General features: G+C 38.2%; 1 long non-coding RNA gene across 1 annotated transcript; it reads right to left on the reverse strand.

The window, feature by feature from the left end:
* Window positions 1-1,173: 1,173 nt before the first annotated feature.
* On the reverse strand, window positions 1,174-4,583 carry LOC309690375. Its single transcript, XR_014271727.1, has 2 exons — window positions 1,825-4,583; window positions 1,174-1,695 (listed from the first exon to the last, which is right to left on the reverse strand). It is a non-coding gene; the product is annotated as an uncharacterized lncRNA (long non-coding RNA).
* Window positions 4,584-21,278: the final 16,695 nt, after the last annotated feature.

Here is a 21,278-nt window from a genome sequence, read left to right on the forward strand (position 1 = left end):
TCAAGCTTTGCTGTTATGATGAAACACAAGTACAAAAGATCCAAAGATGCAGTAGTTGTTGTTGCTTTGTAGTAAAATCCGCTTTCTGTAGAAATATTCTCCAAAAGTTATCTTTCCACAAGCTGAGCTTGGAGCAGGTCAAGACAAATCCAAGAGCAAGTGTAAAGGAACAGCTGGAACCTTGCGCAGCATTCATATACCAACAGCCTGCATGGTTACGGTTGCTAACATGCGTGTGCACGTGATATAACTATATGAACTGAGCCCATCAGTGTAATTTACAGTAAAGTTATGGTCATTTATAGTTACTGCCTTTGTCACCCTTTATGTGGGATGTCTAATAACCATGTAGGTATATCCAGAAATAAACACAGATATTAGAAAGCAGTAAGTCAGTACCTGAGATGTTTGTTTCAGTGAATAACATTAGCATAGCTCATGCTAATATTATAGCTTCACATTTTTCTTTTCAAAGGTAACAAAAACTTTGCGTTCTCGCTACTTACCATGCTGTAATACAGGTATATGCTAGCAATGACAACATTTAACAGATGTTTTTTAAATGCTAGCCGTGCTAATTAATTAGCCTTAGGATCGCTTGAGGTCTTGTTTCCAGCTCTAGTTGTCATAAGGGAACTTAGGCCTGTGCGAGCCTTTGGCACGAAAATGAGTCTCGTAAAGCTCACTATTAAACTGACAAAAAGCCTTAGAACCTAGAAACTATTATTCTTACAACTGTGCTGTGTTTATGTTATAACATATAGCAAGAACCTATAACTATAATTGACATTTGACCTCACTGAATGATTATAGCAGCTGTGTGTTATGTCATGGCATGTTTTTAAAATGCCACCTGAAATTTAGGAGGGGGGTTCTTGAGAGTTTTGTACTTTCATCTGATAACACATACTGTTTATGTATATTTAACACAACAGGCAAGGGATTGTGGTATAATTAGAATTAACACAGATTGTGTAGTCTTTAAATAGACGAGCATTTTTAAAAGCACACATATTATTTGAACACTTCCGTAACTTATTTTTAGTTTTGCTGCACATAAGTTGAATGCAATTAAATCTCATTACCTTTTATTATCCTTGAACTTATTTCATTACACGTAATATAAACACTGCTTATTTAGAAAATAATAATTAAAACACTTCTTGTAATGCGTTAAAATCAGCCCAACTTTTATTTTCAAATTTAAAGCATTTCAGCCAACATACTGGACACTGTTCTGCTGAACAACACACATATTTCCAATATTGTAGCTGGTGTTACTTAATAATTTATTATTTTATTTGTCACACACTTTAAAACTTTAATAACTTTTCAATGAAACAAAGTCTCAGATTTAATTATTCTGAAACTAAGTTTAAGCTTCCCATAACTTTTTATTGCAAGTTACATTACTAATATAATAAATATAAAATGTTTTTATTGTTCATCCACAAGTGCAGTCTCTGGCTCAAACAACACAGAAGCTTGGTATGTTCGTTTGTCAGTCGAGGCATTACTGCTTGAGTGCCTGTCATGAATTTAGCTCATCCAAATGCAATTGTCTGAAGAAAGTCTTTAACATTGTCCCAACTTCCCTTAAGTACAGTGGCAGTAGATGTGGGCTGAAGATGCAATGACCTTGAACCTGCAGGTGACCACACCATCTGTGATGGAGGGCTCATCTCTCCTGGTGTCCTGCAAGGAAACAACAATATTCTTTAGAACACCAAGTTATATTTGATCTACTTATTTCACTTATCTGTGGCCGGGTTGTGGGGGCAGCAGCCTAAGCAGAGAACTCCAGACCTCCTTTTCCACACCCACCTCCTCCAGCTTATCTAGGGGAACTCCATCATGTCTTGGGTCTGATTCAGGGCCTCCTCCTGGTGGGAGCTCGTCCAGTACACCTCACCTGGGAGACGTCCAGGAGGAATCCTTGTCAGATGCCAGAACCACTTTAACCTGCTCCTTTTGATGTGGATCTTTGAAAAATACAGAAAAAACCCAATAATCATATGATTTCTGATGAGCATGCGCTTTGACAACAGTGGGAAGGAAAAACTCCATTTTAAAAGAAAGAATCCTCCAGTAGCACCAGGCTGAGGAAGGGACAGCCATCTGCCACAACCTGTTGGGATGAGCAGAGGAAGACAGGACAAAAGATAAAACTGAAGACTCTGCCTCCCATTCTACTTTTAACAGGGAGCCATAGTCTGTCCCCCAGTGCATGTAGCAGGCATGGAGGAAATCCAGGCCCCAGACACCCAGAGGCCCCCAGAATGTGAGAGCCCAAGGAGGACCATCGGAGTTGCAGCCATGCCACCCTCCTGGGAAGCGCTGAGGAGAGCCCCAGATTAGAGGTCACCCAGCAGCCACGGAGCAGAAGCCACAGGGGGCCCGTGATGTGGCTGTGGGCTCTGCCGGCAGACAGCTGTGGCAGAGTGACCTGAGCCACAGGCCCAGAGGCCAGAGGACTGAGAGCCCCCCACCCCCCGGAAGTGGCCTGACGGAGCCACGGGTGCCAGACCTCGCCAAGCAGTCACTGGGAGTGAGCCGGTACATACCTGAGCGCCCAGCCCCGGACACCAGAACCACCAACACACCGACGCCTGAGGGCATCAACTAACGGCAAGGAGTGTGGTGAATCGAGATAGGCCTCCATACCTTGGAGGGCCTGAGATGTTCCCAGAGACGTGGAGTGTAACCGACCTGACATACAGACACAGTCGAACAGGCGCACGCAGCCACCAACGGGCATTCCCACCCTCATGCACACATATTCATACTCCACAATCACCCAACGTGGAGACAGACACAAATGGACACTGTACACAGTCCTCTTTTAAGGAAGAAAAATCATTGCAGATTCATGCATTACTGACTTTGAAACAGTTACAACAACATATCTAATAAAATGGACATTCTCAGTCACCCACACATGAAGTCCTACCCCACCACCCTCGGGAAAAAACATACGTTACTTATGTTGTTTCTTTTTATGTGTTTTACAACTGTGAAAGATTCACTGACTCTTACTAAATGACCTCACACAGTGCCTAATTTCTAAAAAGGATTTCACACTAATAGAAACACATCGACGTCTCTTTTTCTCAGAGAGAAACATGTAAACCTGCACTCACACTGTATTCTTTTTGTTAAACCGTCACTGGCTCCTTCACTGGCCTCCTCATGTTTGGGTGACACTTAACAGCTAATTACTGAAATGTTCTCATTGCATGTTTGTATATCAACTAACGCACGGTTGGATCACCCAGAGAACTTTCTACTCACACGAAACATTTTTGCAAATGCATCCTGACGCTAATTTGACCTGCAGGCTTTCAATTGCTCCTCTGTTGTAAACCCCACAGTAGCTTTTTCAGGCCAAAAGAAGGTTTTGCACTAGCACAGAATCTGACCCTGAATATCACCATGATAGCTCTGACCACTTGATTTCTCGTTCTTAACTTTATCAAATGAAACACTCTGAAGATGACAGCTGAATTCCAATCAATTAAACTAACTCTGCATATTGTATTCCTGTCTTGGGATCAAAGTGCTGGAGAGGTGATCTGGTGAGTTCCTGCAGGACAACATGATGTGAAAAATTCTTGTTTGGTTTGAACAACAAAACTGATGAGTTGCTGACTGTGAGCTGCAGCTAGTGTAAATCATGCTTTTGATGGATATTTCTCACTGACACACTTTTTGACCTCCTCTAATAACAAATGTTACCTGAGTTCAGTGTGCACTGCTTTCGTGTCAAGCAGATATGTGTCATATGTCATATGTGTTCTTGATTGAACCTCCTGCTCTGGTTGTTTCATGCAGGCTATACTTATGTTCTTGATCAAAACCGACCTCAAAAATAAATGATGTTTATCTTAAGATAGACACTCAGTGATGCTGCAATAGCAGGAACTGACCTACAAACCCTCATCCTGCCCTGCACCAGTGGTCACAGTGGGAGATTGAAGTAGTTTAAGCAGTTTTGTCCTGTTGAAATCATCTTTAGTGAGCCCCTCTGATAAATATTTAGACTTTCACACATTTCAGGTTGTAGGAGTGGGCTGATTAAAGTGTCTACTTTCTTCACTTTACAAGCAGCTTAAATATTGTACAAGGACATTGCTCAAAATTTTATAACACATCTGTTCTGCTATCCCTCCTGTCAGCTAAGCACAGAAAGCTGAGGCTACAGTTCATATGGGTTTGGAAAATTGGGAAACAATGCTGAGTCTCAATTTCAATCTTGTTGTAACACAGATTATATTTTTCATGAATAGAGTCAGCCAGGACACAGCCTTCCCCTGCACCCATACCTACTCCTAATACCTAATACACAGAAGAGTAAACACAGTCAGTAAGCTTGTCACTTACGGAACTCATCAGGAATCAGAAGACTGCAAATCCTGTAAAAGAGTTAGAGATGCAGCGTTAAGAGCATATGAGCTGGCATTATGGTTAGTTTATTGAAATTTAATTTTACACTTTTTTATTTAACAAGCAGACCTCAGTGCAAGAAAGAGTCTTTCCAACACTGATAAGCACAGAGGCCAACTTTGACATTAAAAGGTGTTCAAACAAGTACAAGATATTTACAATAAGCAGACCTCAGTGCAAGAAAGAGTCTTTCCAACACTGAAAAAGCACAGAGGCCAACTTTAACATTAAAAGGTCTTCAAACAAGTACAAGATATTTACAATAAGCAGACCTCAGTGCAAGAAAGAGTCTTTCCAACACTGAAAAAGCACAGAGGCCAACTTTGACATGAAAAGGTGTAAAAACAAGTACAAGATATTTACAATAAGCAGACCTCAGTGCAAGAAAGAGTCTTTCCAACACTGAAAAAGCACAGAGGCCAACTTTGACATTAAAAGGTGTTCAAACAAGTACAAGATATTTACAATAAGCAGACCTCAGTGCAAAAACGTGTCTTTCCAACACTGACAAGCACAGAGGCCAACTTTGACATTAAAAGGTGTTCAAACAAGTAGAAGATATTTACAATAAGCAGACCTCAGTGCAAGAAAGAGTCTTTCCAACACTGAAAAAGCACAGAGGCCAACTTTGACATGAAAAGGTGTTCAAACAAGTATAAGATATTTACAATAAGCAGACCTCAGTGCAAGAAAGAGCCTTTCCAACACGGAAAAAGCACAGAGGCCAACTTTGACATTAAAAGGTATAAAAACAAGTACAATATATTAACAATAAGCAGACCTCAGTGCAAAAAAGAGTCTTTCTAACACTGATAAGCACAGAGGCCAACTTTGACATTAAAAGGTGTTCAAACAAGTACAAGATATTTACAATAAGCAGACCTCAGTGCAAGAAAGAGTCTTTCCAACACTGAAAAGCACAGAGGCCAACTTTGACATGAAAAGGTGTAAAAACAAGTACAAGATATTTACAATAAGCAGACCTCAGTGCAAGAAAGAGTCTTTCCAACACTGAAAAGCACAGAGGCCAACTTTGACATGAAAAGGTGTAAAAACAAGTACAAGATATTTACAATAAGCAGACCTCAGTGCAAGAAAGAGTCTTTCTAACACTGAAAAAGCACAGAGGCCAACTTTGACATGAAGAGGTGTTCAAACAAGTACAAGATATTTACAATAAGCAGACCTCAGTGCAAGAAAGAGTCTTTCCAACACTGAAAAGCACAGAGGCCAACTTTGACATTAAAAGGTGTTCAAACAAGTACAAGATATTTACAATAAGCAGACCTCAGTGCAAGAAAGAGTCTTTCCAACACTGATAAGCACAGAGGCCAACTTTGACATGAAAAGGTGTAAAAACAAGTACAACATATTTACAATAAGCAGACCTCAGTGCAAGAAAGAGTCTTTCCAACACTGATAAGCTCAGAGGCCAACTTTGACATGAAAAGGTGTTCAAACAAGTATAAGATATTTACAATAAGCAGACCTCAGTGCAAGAAAGAGCCTTTCTAACACGGAAAAAGCACAGAGGCCAACTTTGACATTAAAAGGTATAAAAACAAGTACAATATATTAACAATAAGCAGACCTCAGTGCAAGAAAGAGTCTTTCCAACACTGAAAAAGCACAGAGGCCAACTTTGACATTAAAAGGTGTTCAAACAAGTACAAGATATTTACAATAAGCAGACCTCAGTGCAAGAAAGAGTCTTTCCAACACTGATAAGCACAGAGGCCAACTTTGACATGAAAAGGTGTAAAAACAAGTACAAGATATTAACAATAAGCAGACCTCAGTGCAAGAAAGAGTCTTTCTAACACTGAAAAAGCACAGACGCCAACTTTGACATGAAAAGGTGTTCAAACAAGTACAAGATATTTACAATAAGCAGACCTCAGTGCAAGAAAGAGTCTTTTCAACACTGAAAAAGCACAGAGGCCAACTTTAACATTAAAAGGTCTTCAAACAAGTACAAGATATTTACAATAAGCAGCCCTCAGTGCAAGAAAGAGTCTTTCCAACACGGAAAAAGCACAGATGCCAACTTTGACATGAAAAGGTGTTCAAACAAGTACAAGATATTTACAATAAGCAGCCCTCAGTGCAAGAAAGAGTCTTTCCAACACGGAAAAAGCACAGATGCCAACTTTGACATGAAAAGGTGTAAAAACAAGTACAAGATATTTACAATAAGCAGCCCTCAGTGCAAGAAAGAGTCTTTCCAACACGGAAAAAGCACAGATGCCAACTTTGACATGAAAAGGTGTAAAAACAAGTACAAGATATTTACAATAAGCAGCCCTCAGTGCAAGAAAGAGTCTTTCCAACACGGAAAAAGCAAAGAGGCCAACTTTAACATTAAAAGGTCTTCAAACAAGTACAAGATATTTACAATAAGCAGATCTCAGTGCAAAAACGTGTCTTTCCAACACTGACAAGCACAGAGGCCAACTTTGACATTAAAAGGTGTAAAAACAAGTACAAGATATTTACAATAAGCAGACCTCAGTGCAAGAAAGAGTCGTTCCAACACTGATAAGCTCAGAGGCCAACTTTGACATGAAAAGGTGTTCAAACAAGTACAAGATATTTACAATAAGCAGACCTCAGTGCAAGAAAGAGTCGTTCCAACACTGACAAGCACTGAGGCCAACTTTGACATGAAAAGGTGTAAAAACAAGTACAAGATATTTACAATAAGCAGACCTCAGTGCAAGAAAGAGTCGTTCCAACACTGATAAGCACAGAGGCCAACTTTGACATGAAAAGGTGTAAAAACAAGTACAAGATATTTACAATAAACAGACCTCAGTGCAAGAAAGAGTCGTTCCAACACTGATAAGCTCAGAGGCCAACTTTGACATGAAAAGGTGTTCAAACAAGTACAAGATATTTACAATAAGCAGACCTCAGTGCAAGAAAGAGTCTTTCCAACACTGAAAAAGCACAGAGGCCAACTTTGACATGAAAAGGTGTTCAAACAAGTATAAGATATTTACAATAAGCAGACCTCAGTGCAAGAAAGAGCCTTTCCAACACGGAAAAAGCACAGAGGCCAACTTTGACATTAAAAGGTATAAAAACAAGTACAATATATTAACAATAAGCAGACCTCAGTGCAAGAAAGAGTCTTTCTAACACTGAAAAAGCACAGAGGCCAACTTTGACATTAAAAGCTCTTCAAACAAGTACAAGATATTTACAATAAGCAGACCTCAGTGCAAAAAAGAGTCTTTCCAACACTGAAAAAGCACAGAGGCCAACTTTGACATTAAAAGGTGTTCAAACAAGTACAAGATATTTACAATAAGCAGACCTCAGTGCAAAAAAGAGTCTTTCCAACACTGAAAAAGCACAGAGGCCAACTTTGACATTAAAAGCTCTTCAAACAAGTACAAGATATTTACAATAAGCAGACCTCAGTGCAAGAAAGAGTCTTTTCAACACTGAAAAAGCACAGAGGCCAACTTTAACATTAAAAGGTGTTCAAACAAGTACAATGTATTAACAATAAGCAGACCTCAGTGCAAGAAAGAGTCTTTCCAACACTGATAAGCACAGAGGCCAACTTTGACATGAAAAGGTGTAAAAACAAGTACAAGATATTTACAATAAGCAGACCTCAGTGCAAGAAAGAGTCTTTTCAACACTGAAAAAGCACAGAGGCCAACTTTGACATGAAAAGGTGTAAAAATCAAGTACAAGATATTTACAATAAGCAGAGCTCAGTGCAAGAAAGAGTCTTTCCAACACGGAAAAAGCAAAGAGGCCAACTTTGACATTAAAAGGTCTTCAAACAAGTACAAGATATTTACAATAAGCAGATCTCAGTGAAAGAAAGAGTCTTTCCAACACTGAAAAAGCACAGAGGCCAACTTTGACATGAAAAGGTGTAAAAACAAGTACAAGATATTCACAATAAGCAGACCTCAGTGCAAGAAAGAGTCTTTCCAACACGGAAAAAGCAAAGAGGCCAACTTTAACATTAAAAGGTGTTCAAACAAGTACAATATATTAACAATAAGCAGACCTCAGTGCAAGAAAGAGTCTTTCCAACACGGAAAAAGCAAAGAGGCCAACTTTGACATGAAAAGGTGTAAAAACAAGTATAAGATATTTACAATAAGCAGACCTCATTGCAAGAAAGAGTCTTTCCAACACTGAAAAAGCAAAGAGGCCAACTTTGACATGAAAAGGTGTTCAAACAAGTACAAGATATTTACAATAAGCAGACCTCAGTGCAAGAAAGAGTCTTTCCAACACGGAAAAAGCAAAGAGGCCAACTTTAACATTAAAAGGTGTTCAAACAAGTACAATATATTAACAATAAGCAGACCTCAGTGCAAGAAAGAGTCTTTCTAACACTGATAAGCACAGAGGCCAACTTTGACATTAAAAGGTGTTCAAACAAGTACAATATATTAACAATAAGCAGACCTCAGTGCAAGAAAGAGTCTTTCCAACACTGAAAAAGCAAAGAGGCCAACTTTGACATGAAAAGGTGTAAAAACAAGTACAATATATTAACAATAAGCAGACCTCAGTGCAAGAAAGAGTCTTTCCAACACGGAAAAAGCAAAGAGGCCAACTTTAACATTAAAAGGTGTTCAAACAAGTACAATATATTAACAATAAGCAGACCTCAGTGCAAGAAAGAGTCTTTCCAACACGGAAAAAGCAAAGAGGCCAACTTTAACATTAAAAGGTGTTCAAACAAGTACAATATATTAACAATAAGCAGACCTCAGTGCAAGAAAGAGTCTTTCTAACACTGATAAGCACAGAGGCCAACTTTGACATTAAAAGGTGTTCAAACAAGTACAAGATATTTACAATAAGCAGACCTCATTGCAAGAAAGAGTCTTTCCAACACTGAAAAAGCAAAGAGGCCAACTTTGACATGAAAAGGTGTAAAAACAAGTACAAGATATTTACAATAAGCAGACCTCAGTGCAAGAAAGAGTCTTTCCAACACTGATAAGCACAGAGGCCAACTTTGACATGAAAAGGTGTAAAAACAAGTACAAGATATTTACAATAAGCAGACCTCAGTGCAAGAAAGAGTCTTTCTAACATTGATAAGCACAGAGGCCAACTTTGACATGAAAAGGTGTAAAAACAAGTACAAGATATTTACAATAAGCAGACCTCAGTGCAAGAAAGAGTCTTTCCAACACTGATAAGCACAGAGGCCAACTTTGACATGAAAAGGTGTAAAAACAAGTACAAGATATTTACAAAAAGCAGACCTCAGTGCAAGAAAGAGTCTTTCCAACACTGAAAAAGCACAGAGGCCAACTTTGACATTAAAAGGTGTTCAAACAAGTACAAGATATTCACAATAAGCAGACCTCAGTGCAAGAAAGAGTCTTTCCAACACTGAAAAAGCACAGAGGCCAACTTTGACATTAAAAGGTGTTCAAACAAGTACAAGATATTTACAATAAGCAGACCTCAAATCAAGAAAGAGTCTTTCCAACACTGATAAGCACAGAGGCCAACTTTGACATTAAAAGGTGTTCAAACAAGTACAAGATATTCACAATAAGCAGACCTCAGTGCAAGAAAGAGTCTTTCCAACACTGAAAAATCACAGAGGCCAACTTTGACATGAAAAGGTGTTCAAACAAGTACAAGATATTTACAATAAGCAGACCTCAGTGCAAGAAAGAGTCTTTCCAACACTGAAAAAGCACAGAGGCCAACTTTGACATGAAAAGGTGTTCAAACAAGTACAAGATATTTACAATAAGCAGACCTCAGTGCAAGAAAGAGTCTTTCCAACACGGAAAAAGCACAGAGGCCAACTTTGACATGAAAAGGTGTTCAAACAAGTACAAGATATTTACAATAAGCAGACCTCAGTGCAAGAAAGAGCCTTTCCAACACTGATAAGCACAGAGGCCAACTTTGACATGAAAAGGTGTAAAAACAAGTACAAGATATTTACAATAAGCAGACCTCAGTGCAAGAAAGAGCCTTTCCAACACTGATAAGCACAGAGGCCAACTTTGACATTAAAAGGTGTTCAAACAAGTACAAGATATTTACAATAAGCAGACCTCATTGCAAGAAAGAGTCTTTCCAACACTGAAAAAGCACAGAGGCCAACTTTGACATTAAAAGGTGTTCAAACAAGTACAAGATATTTACAATAAGCAGACCTCAGTGCAAGAAAGAGTCTTTCCAACACTGATAAGCACAGAGGCCAACTTTGACATTAAAAGGTGTTCAAACAAGTACAAGATATTTACAATAAGCAGACCTCAGTGCAAGAAAGAGTCTTTCTAACATTGATAAGCACAGAGGCCAACTTTGACATTAAAAGGTGTTCAAACAAGTACAAGATATTCACAATAAGCAGACCTCAGTGCAAGAAAGAGTCTTTCCAACACGGAAAAAGCACAGAGGCCAACTTTGACATGAAAAGGTGTAAAAATCAAGTACAAGATATTTACAATAAGCAGACCTCGGTGCAAGAAAGAGTCTTTCCAACACGGAAAAAGCAAAGAGGCCAACTTTAACATTAAAAGGTGTTCAAACAAGTACAATATATTAACAATAAGCAGACCTCAGTGCAAGAAAGAGCCTTTCCAACACTGATAAGCACAGAGGCCAACTTTGACATTAAAAGGTGTTCAAACAAGTACAAGATATTTACAATAAGCAGACCTCAGTGCAAGAAAGAGTCTTTCCAACACTGCAAAAGCACAGAGGCCAACTTTGACATTAAAAGGTGTAAAATCAAGTACAAGATATTTACAATAAGCAGACCTCAGTGCAAGAAAGAGTCTTTCCAACACGGAAAAAGCAAAGAGGCCAACTTTAACATTAAAAGGTCTTCAAACAAGTACAAGATATTTACAATAAGCAGCCCTCAGTGCAAGAAAGAGTCTTTCTAACACTGAAAAAGCACAGAGGCCAACTTTGACATTAAAAGGTGTTCAAACAAGTACAAGATATTTACAATAAGCAGACCTCATTGCAAGAAAGAGTCTTTCCAACACTGAAAAAGCAAAGAGGCCAACTTTGACATGAAAAGGTGTAAAAACAAGTACAAGATATTTACAATAAGCAGACCTCAGTGCAAGAAAGAGTCTTTCCAACACTGATAAGCACAGAGGCCAACTTTGACATGAAAAGGTGTAAAAACAAGTACAAGATATTTACAATAAGCAGACCTCAGTGCAAGAAAGAGTCTTTCTAACACTGATAAGCACAGAGGCCAACTTTGACATGAAAAGGTGTAAAAACAAGTACAAGATATTTACAATAAGCAGACCTCAGTGCAAGAAAGAGTCTTTCCAACACTGATAAGCACAGAGGCCAACTTTGACATGAAAAGGTGTAAAAACAAGTACAAGATATTTACAAAAAGCAGACCTCAGTGCAAGAAAGAGTCTTTCCAACACTGAAAAAGCACAGAGGCCAACTTTGACATTAAAAGGTGTTCAAACAAGTACAAGATATTCACAATAAGCAGACCTCAGTGCAAGAAAGAGTCTTTCCAACACTGAAAAAGCACAGAGGCCAACTTTGACATTAAAAGGTGTTCAAACAAGTACAAGATATTTACAATAAGCAGACCTCAAATCAAGAAAGAGTCTTTCCAACACTGATAAGCACAGAGGCCAACTTTGACATTAAAAGGTGTTCAAACAAGTACAAGATATTCACAATAAGCAGACCTCAGTGCAAGAAAGAGTCTTTCCAACACTGAAAAATCACAGAGGCCAACTTTGACATGAAAAGGTGTTCAAACAAGTACAAGATATTTACAATAAGCAGACCTCAGTGCAAGAAAGAGTCTTTCCAACACTGAAAAAGCACAGAGGCCAACTTTGACATGAAAAGGTGTTCAAACAAGTACAAGATATTTACAATAAGCAGACCTCAGTGCAAGAAAGAGTCTTTCCAACACGGAAAAAGCACAGAGGCCAACTTTGACATGAAAAGGTGTTCAAACAAGTACAAGATATTTACAATAAGCAGACCTCAGTGCAAGAAAGAGCCTTTCCAACACTGATAAGCACAGAGGCCAACTTTGACATGAAAAGGTGTAAAAACAAGTACAAGATATTTACAATAAGCAGACCTCAGTGCAAGAAAGAGCCTTTCCAACACTGATAAGCACAGAGGCCAACTTTGACATTAAAAGGTGTTCAAACAAGTACAAGATATTTACAATAAGCAGACCTCATTGCAAGAAAGAGTCTTTCCAACACTGAAAAAGCACAGAGGCCAACTTTGACATTAAAAGGTGTTCAAACAAGTACAAGATATTTACAATAAGCAGACCTCAGTGCAAGAAAGAGTCTTTCCAACACTGATAAGCACAGAGGCCAACTTTGACATTAAAAGGTGTTCAAACAAGTACAAGATATTTACAATAAGCAGACCTCAGTGCAAGAAAGAGTCTTTCTAACATTGATAAGCACAGAGGCCAACTTTGACATTAAAAGGTGTTCAAACAAGTACAAGATATTCACAATAAGCAGACCTCAGTGCAAGAAAGAGTCTTTCCAACACGGAAAAAGCACAGAGGCCAACTTTGACATGAAAAGGTGTAAAAATCAAGTACAAGATATTTACAATAAGCAGACCTCGGTGCAAGAAAGAGTCTTTCCAACACGGAAAAAGCAAAGAGGCCAACTTTAACATTAAAAGGTGTTCAAACAAGTACAATATATTAACAATAAGCAGACCTCAGTGCAAGAAAGAGCCTTTCCAACACTGATAAGCACAGAGGCCAACTTTGACATTAAAAGGTGTTCAAACAAGTACAAGATATTTACAATAAGCAGACCTCAGTGCAAGAAAGAGTCTTTCCAACACTGCAAAAGCACAGAGGCCAACTTTGACATTAAAAGGTGTAAAATCAAGTACAAGATATTTACAATAAGCAGACCTCAGTGCAAGAAAGAGTCTTTCCAACACGGAAAAAGCAAAGAGGCCAACTTTAACATTAAAAGGTCTTCAAACAAGTACAAGATATTTACAATAAGCAGCCCTCAGTGCAAGAAAGAGTCTTTCTAACACTGAAAAAGCACAGAGGCCAACTTTGACATTAAAAGGTGTTCAAACAAGTACAAGATATTTACAATAAGCAGCCCTCAGTGCAAGAAAGAGTCTTTCTAACACTGCAAAAGCACAGAGGCCAACTTTGACATTAAAAGGTGTTCAAACAAGTACAAGATATTTACAATAAGCAGATCTCAGTGCAAGAAAGAGTCTTTCCAACACGGAAAAAGCAAAGAGGCCAACTTTAACATTAAAAGGTCTTCAAACAAGTACAAGATATTTACAATAAGCAGCCCTCAGTGCAAGAAAGAGTCTTTCTAACACTGAAAAAGCACAGAGGCCAACTTTGACATTAAAAGGTGTAAAAACAAGTACAAGATATTTACAATAAGCAGACCTCAGTGCAAGAAAGAGTCTTTCCAACACTGAAAAGCACAGAGGCCAACTTTGACATTAAAAGGTGTAAAAACAAGTACAAGATATTTACAATAAGCAGACCTCAGTGCAAGAAAGAGCCTTTCCAACACTGATAAGCACAGAGGCCAACTTTGACATTAAAAGGTGTTCAAACAAGTACAAGATATTTACAATAAGCAGACCTCAGTGCAAGAAAGAGTCTTTCCAACACTGAAAAAGCACAGAGGCCAACTTTGACATGAAAAGGTGTAAATACAAGTACAAGATATTTACAATAAGCAGACCTCAGTGCAAGAAAGAGCCTTTCCAACACTGATAAGCACAGAGGCCAACTTTGACATTAAAAGGTGTTCAAACAAGTACAAGATATTTACAATAAGCAGACCTCGGTGCAAGAAAGAGTCTTTCCAACACTGAAAAAGCACAGAGGCCAACTTTGACATTAAAAGGTGTTCAAACAAGTACAAGATATTTACAATAAGCAGACCTCAAATCAAGAAAGAGTCTTTCCAACACTGATAAGCACAGAGGCCAACTTTGACATGAAAAGGTGTTCAAACAAGTACAAGATATTTACAATAAGCAGACCTCATTGCAAGAAAGAGTCTTTCCAACACTGAAAAAGCACAGAGGCCAACTTTGACATTAAAAGGTGTTCAAACAAGTACAAGATATTTACAATAAGCAGACCTCAGTGCAAGAAAGAGTCTTTCCAACACTGATAAGCACAGAGGCCAACTTTGACATTAAAAGGTGTTCAAACAAGTACAAGATATTTACAATAAGCAGACCTCAGTGCAAGAAAGAGTCTTTCTAACATTGATAAGCACAGAGGCCAACTTTGACATTAAAAGGTGTTCAAACAAGTACAAGATATTCACAATAAGCAGCCCTCAGTGCAAGAAAGAGTCTTTCTAACATTGATAAGCACAGAGGCCAACTTTGACATGAAAAGGTGTAAAAACAAGTACAAGATATTCACAATAAGCAGACCTCAGTGCAAGAAAGAGTCTTTCCAACACGGAAAAAGCACAGAGGCCAACTTTGACATGAAAAGGTGTAAAAATCAAGTACAAGATATTTACAATAAGCAGACCTCGGTGCAAGAAAGAGTCTTTCCAACACGGAAAAAGCAAAGAGGCCAACTTTAACATTAAAAGGTGTTCAAACAAGTACAATATATTAACAATAAGCAGACCTCAGTGCAAGAAAGAGCCTTTCCAACACTGATAAGCACAGAGGCCAACTTTGACATTAAAAGGTGTTCAAACAAGTACAAGATATTTACAATAAGCAGACCTCAGTGCAAGAAAGAGTCTTTCCAACACTGCAAAAGCACAGAGGCCAACTTTGACATTAAAAGGTGTTCAAACAAGTACAAGATATTTACAATAAGCAGCCCTCAGTGCAAGAAAGAGTCTTTCTAACACTGCAAAAGCACAGAGGCCAACTTTGACATTAAAAGGTGTTCAAACAAGTACAAGATATTTACAATAAGCAGATCTCAGTGCAAGAAAGAGTCTTTCCAACACTGAAAAAGCACAGAGGCCAACTTTGACATTAAAAGGTGTTCAAACAAGTACAAGATATTTACAATAAGCAGACCTCGGTGCAAGAAAGAGTCTTTCCAACACTGAAAAAGCACAGAGGCCAACTTTGACATTAAACGGTGTTCAAACAAGTACAAGATATTTACAATAAGCAGACCTCGGTGCAAGAAAGAGTCTTTCCAACACTGAAAAGCACAGAGGCCAACTTTGACATGAAAAGGTGTAAAAACAAGTACAAGATATTAACAATAAGCAGACCTCAGTGCAAGAAAGAGTCTTTCCAACACTGATAAGCACAGAGGCCAACTTTGACATGAAAAGGTGTAAAAACAAGTACAAGATATTTACAATAAGCAGACCTCAGTGCAAGAAAGAGTCTTTCCAACACGGAAAAAGCACAGAGGCCAACTTTGACATTAAAAGGTATAAAAACAAGTACAATATATTAACAATAAGCAGACCTCAGTGCAAGAAAGAGTCTTTCTAACACTGATAAGCACAGAGGCCAACTTTGACATTAAAAGGTGTTCAAACAAGTACAAGATATTTACAATAAGCAGACCTCAGTGCAAGAAAGAGTCTTTCTAACACTGATAAGCACAGAGGCCAACTTTGACATTAAAAGGTGTTCAAACAAGTACAAGATATTTACAATAAGCAGACCTCAGTGCAAAAACGTGTCTTTCCAACACTGACAAGCACAGAGGCCAACTTTGACATGAAAAGGTGTTCAAACAAGTACAAGATATTTACAATAAGCAGACCTCAGTGCAAGAAAGAGTCTTTCCAACACTGAAAAGCACAGAGGCCAACTTTGACATTAAAAGGTGTTCAAACAAGTACAAGATATTTACAATAAGCAGACCTCATTGCAAGAAAGAGTCTTTCCAACACTGAAAAAGCACAGAGGCCAACTTTAACATTAAAAGGTCTTCAAACAAGTACAAGATATTTACAATAAGCAGCCCTCAGTGCAAGAAAGAGTCTTTCCAACACTGAAAAAGCACAGAGGCCAACTTTAACATTAAAAGGTCTTCAAACAAGTACAAGATATTTACAATAAGCAGCCCTCAGTGCAAGAAAGAGTCTTTCCAACACTGAAAAAGCACAGAGGCCAACTTTGACATGAAAAGGTGTAAAAACAAGTACAAGATATTTACAATAAGCAGACCTCAGTGCAAGAAAGAGTCTTTCCAACACTGAAAAAGCACAGAGGCCAACTTTGACATTAAAAGGTGTTCAAACAAGTACAAGATATTTACAATAAGCAGATCTCAGTGCAAAAACGTGTCTTTCCAACACTGACAAGCACAGAGGCCAACTTTGACATTAAAAGGTGTAAAAACAAGTACAAGATATTTACAATAAGCAGACCTCAGTGCAAGAAAGAGTCTTTCTAACACTGATAAGCACAGAGGCCAACTTTGACATTAAAAGGTGTTCAAACAAGTACAAGATATTTACAATAAGCAGACCTCAGTGCAAAAACGTGTCTTTCCAACACTGACAAGCACAGAGGCCAACTTTGACATGAAAAGGTGTTCAAACAAGTACAAGATATTTACAATAAGCAGACCTCAGTGCAAGAAAGAGTCTTTCCAACACTGAAAAGCACAGAGGCCAACTTTGACATTAAAAGGTGTTCAAACAAGTACAAGATATTTACAATAAGCAGACCTCATTGCAAGAAAGAGTCTTTCCAACACTGAAAAAGCACAGAGGCCAACTTTGACATGAAAAGGTGTAAAAACAAGTACAAGATATTCACAATAAGCAGACCTCAGTGCAAGAAAGAGCCTTTCCAACACTGATAAGCACAGAGGCCAACTTTGACATGAAAAGGTGTAAAAACAAGTACAAGATATTAACAATAAGCAGACCTCAGTGCAAGAAAGAGCCTTTCCAACACTGATAAGCACAGAGGCCAACTTTGACATGAAAAGGTGTAAAAACAAGTACAAGATATTTACAATAAGCAGACCTCAGTGCAAGAAAGAGTCTTTCCAACACTGATAAGCACAGAGGCCAACTTTGACATGAAAAGGTGTTCAAACAAGTACAAGATATTTACAATAAGCAGACCTCAGTGCAAGAAAGAGTCTTTCCAACACGGAAAAAGCACAGAGGCCAACTTTGACATGAAAAGGTGTAAAAACAAGTACAAGATATTTACAATAAGCAGACCTCAGTGCAAGAAAGAGTCTTTCCAACATGGAAAAAGCACAGAGGCCAACTTTGACATGAAAAGGTGTAAAAACAAGTACAAGATATTTACAATAAGCAGACCTCAGTGCAAGAAAGAGTCTTTCCAACACTGAAAAAGCACAGAGGCCAACTTTGACATTAAAAGGTGTTCAAACAAGTACAAGATATTTACAATAAGCAGACCTCAGTGCAAGAAAGAGTCTTTCCAACACTGATAAGCACAGAGGCCAACTTTGACATGAAAAGCGGTAAAAATCAAGTACAAGATATTTACAATAAGCAGACCTCAGTGCAAGAAAGAGTCTTTCCAACACTGAAAAAGCACAGAGGCCAACTTTAACATTAAAAGCTCTTCAAACAAGTACAAGATATTTACAATAAGCAGACCTCAGTGCAAGAAAGAGTCTTTCCAACACTGAAAAAGCACAGAGGCCAACTTTGACATGAAAAGGTGTAAAAACAAGTACAAGATATTTACAATAAGCAGCCCTCAGTGCAAGAAAGAGTCTTTCCAACACGGAAAAAGCACAGATGCCAACTTTGACATGAAAAGGTGTTCAAACAAGTACAAGATATTTACAATAAGCAGCCCTCAGTGCAAGAAAGAGTCTTTCCAACACGGAAAAAGCACAGATGCCAACTTTGACATGAAAAGGTGTAAAAACAAGTACAAGATATTTACAATAAGCAGCCCTCAGTGCAAGAAAGAGTCTTTCTAACACTGAAAAAGCACAGAGGCCAACTTTGACATTAAAAGGTGTTCAAACAAGTACAAGATATTTACAATAAGCAGATCTCAGTGCAAAAACGTGTCTTTCCAACACTGACAAGCACAGAGGCCAACTTTGACATTAAAAGGTGTAAAAACAAGTACAAGATATTTACAATAAGCAGACCTCAGTGCAAGAAAGAGTCTTTCCAACACTGAAAAGCACAGAGGCCAACTTTGACATTAAAAGGTGTTCAAACAAGTACAAGATATTTACAATAAGCAGACCTCAGTGCAAGAAAGAGCCTTTCCAACACTGATAAGCACAGAGGCCAACTTTGACATTAAAAGGTGTAAAAACAAGTACAAGATATTTACAATAAGCAGACCTCAGTGCAAGAAAGAGTCTTTTCAACACTGAAAAAGCACAGAGGCCAACTTTAACATTAAAAGGTCTTCAAACAAGTACAAGATATTTACAATAAGCAGCCCCCAGTGCAAGAAAGAGTCTTTTCAACACTGAAAAAGCACAGAGGCCAACTTTGACATGAAAAGGTCTTCAAACAAGTACAAGATATTTACAATAAGCAGCCCCCAGTGCAAGAAAGAGTCTTTCCAACACTGAAAAAGCACAGAGGCCAACTTTGACATGAAAAGGTGTAAAAATCAAGTACAAGATATTTACAATAAGCAGACCTCAGTGCAAGAAAGAGTCTTTTCAACACTGAAAAAGCACAGAGGCCAACTTTAACATTAAAAGGTCTTCAAACAAGTACAAGATATTTACAATAAGCAGCCCCCAGTGCAAGAAAGAGTCTTTTCAACACTGAAAAAGCACAGAGGCCAACTTTGACATTAAAAGGTATAAAAACAAGTACAAGATATTTACAATAAGCAGACCTCAGTGCAAGAAAGAGTCTTTTCAACACTGAAAAAGCACAGAGGCCAACTTTAACATTAAAAGGTCTTCAAACAAGTACAAGATATTTACAATAAGCAGCCCCCAGTGCAAGAAAGAGTCTTTTCAACACTGAAAAAGCACAGAGGCCAACTTTGACATGAAAAGGTCTTCAAACAAGTACAAGATATTTACAATAAGCAGCCCTCAGTGCAAGAAAGAGTCTTTCCAACACGGAAAAAGCACAGATGCCAACTTTGACATGAAAAGGTGTTCAAACAAGTACAAGATATTTACAATAAGCAGCCCTCAGTGCAAGAAAGAGTCTTTCCAACACGGAAAAAGCACAGATGCCAACTTTGACATGAAAAGGTGTAAAAACAAGTACAAGATATTTACAATAAGCAGCCCTCAGTGCAAGAAAGAGTCTTTCCAACACGGAAAAAGCACAGATGCCAACTTTGACATGAAAAGGTGTAAAAACAAGTACAAGATATTTACAATAAGCAGCCCTCAGTGCAAGAAAGAGTCTTTCCAACATGGAAAAAGCAAAGAGGCCAACTTTGACATTAAAAGGTGTTCAAACAAGTACAAGATATTTACAATAAGCAGACCTCAGTGCAAGAAAGAGTCTTTCTAACACTGAAAAAGCACAGAGGCCAACTTTGACATTAAAAGGTGTTCAAACAAGTACAAGATATTTACAATAAGCAGATCTCAGTGCAAAAACGTGTCTTTCCAACACTGACAAGCACAGAGGCCAACTTTGACATTAAAAGGTGTAAAAACAAGTACAAGATATTTACAATAAGCAGACCTCAGTGCAAGAAAGAGTCTTTCCAACACTGACAAGCACAGAGGCCAACTTTGACATTAAAAGGTGTTCAAACAAGTACAAGATATTCACAATAAGCAGCCCTCAGTGCAAGAAAGAGTCTTTCCAACACTGAAAAGCACAGAGGCCAACTTTGACATTAAAAGGTGTAAAAACAAGTACAAGATATTTACAATAAGCAGATCTCAGTGCAAAAACGTGTCTTTCCAACACTGACAAGCACAGAGGCCAACTTTGACATTAAAAGGTGTTCAAACAAGTACAAGATATTCACAATAAGCAGACCTCAGTGCAAGAAAGAGTCTTTCCAACACTGAAAAGCACAGAGGCCAACTTTGACATTAAAAGGTGTAAAAACAAGTACAAGATATTTACAATAAGCAGACCTCAGTGCAAGAAAGAGTCTTTTCAACACTGAAAAAGCACAGAGGCCAACTTTGACATTAAAAGGTCTTCAAACAAGTACAAGATATTTACAATAAGCAGACCTCAGTGCAAGAAAGAGTCTTTCCAACACTGAAAAAGCACAGAGGCCAACTTTGACATGAAAAGGTGTAAAAATCAAGTACAAGATATTTACAATAAGCAGACCTCAGTGCAAGAAAGAGTCTTTCCAACACGGAAAAAGCACAGAGGCCAACTTTGACATTAAAAGGTGTTCAAACAAGTACAATATATTAACAATAAGCAGACCTCAGTGCAAGAAAGAGCCTTTCCAACACTGATAAGCACAGAGGCCAACTTTGACATTAAAAGGTGTTCAAACAAGTACAAGATATTTACAATAAGCAGACCTCAGTGCAAGAAAGAGTCTTTCCAACACTGCAAAAGCACAGAGGCCAACTTTGACATTAAAAGGTGTAAAATCAAGTACAAGATATTTACAATAAGCAGACCTCAGTGCAAGAAAGAGTCTTTCCAACACGGAAAAAGCAAAGAGGCCAACTTTGACATTAAAAGGTCTTCAAACAAGTACAAGATATTTACAATAAGCAGCCCTCAGTGCAAGAAAGAGTCTTTCTAACACTGAAAAAGCAAAGAGGCCAACTTTGACATTAAAAGGTGTAAAATCAAGTACAAGATATTTACAATAAGCAGACCTCAGTGCAAGAAAGAGTCTTTCCAACACGGAAAAAGCAAAGAGGCCAACTTTAACATTAAAAGGTCTTCAAACAAGTACAAGATATTTACAATAAG

This window comes from Aulonocara stuartgranti (assembly GCF_965226115.1).
Source record: "Aulonocara stuartgranti genome assembly, chromosome: 16".
Classification (NCBI taxonomy): Eukaryota; Metazoa; Chordata; class Actinopteri; order Cichliformes; family Cichlidae; genus Aulonocara; species Aulonocara stuartgranti.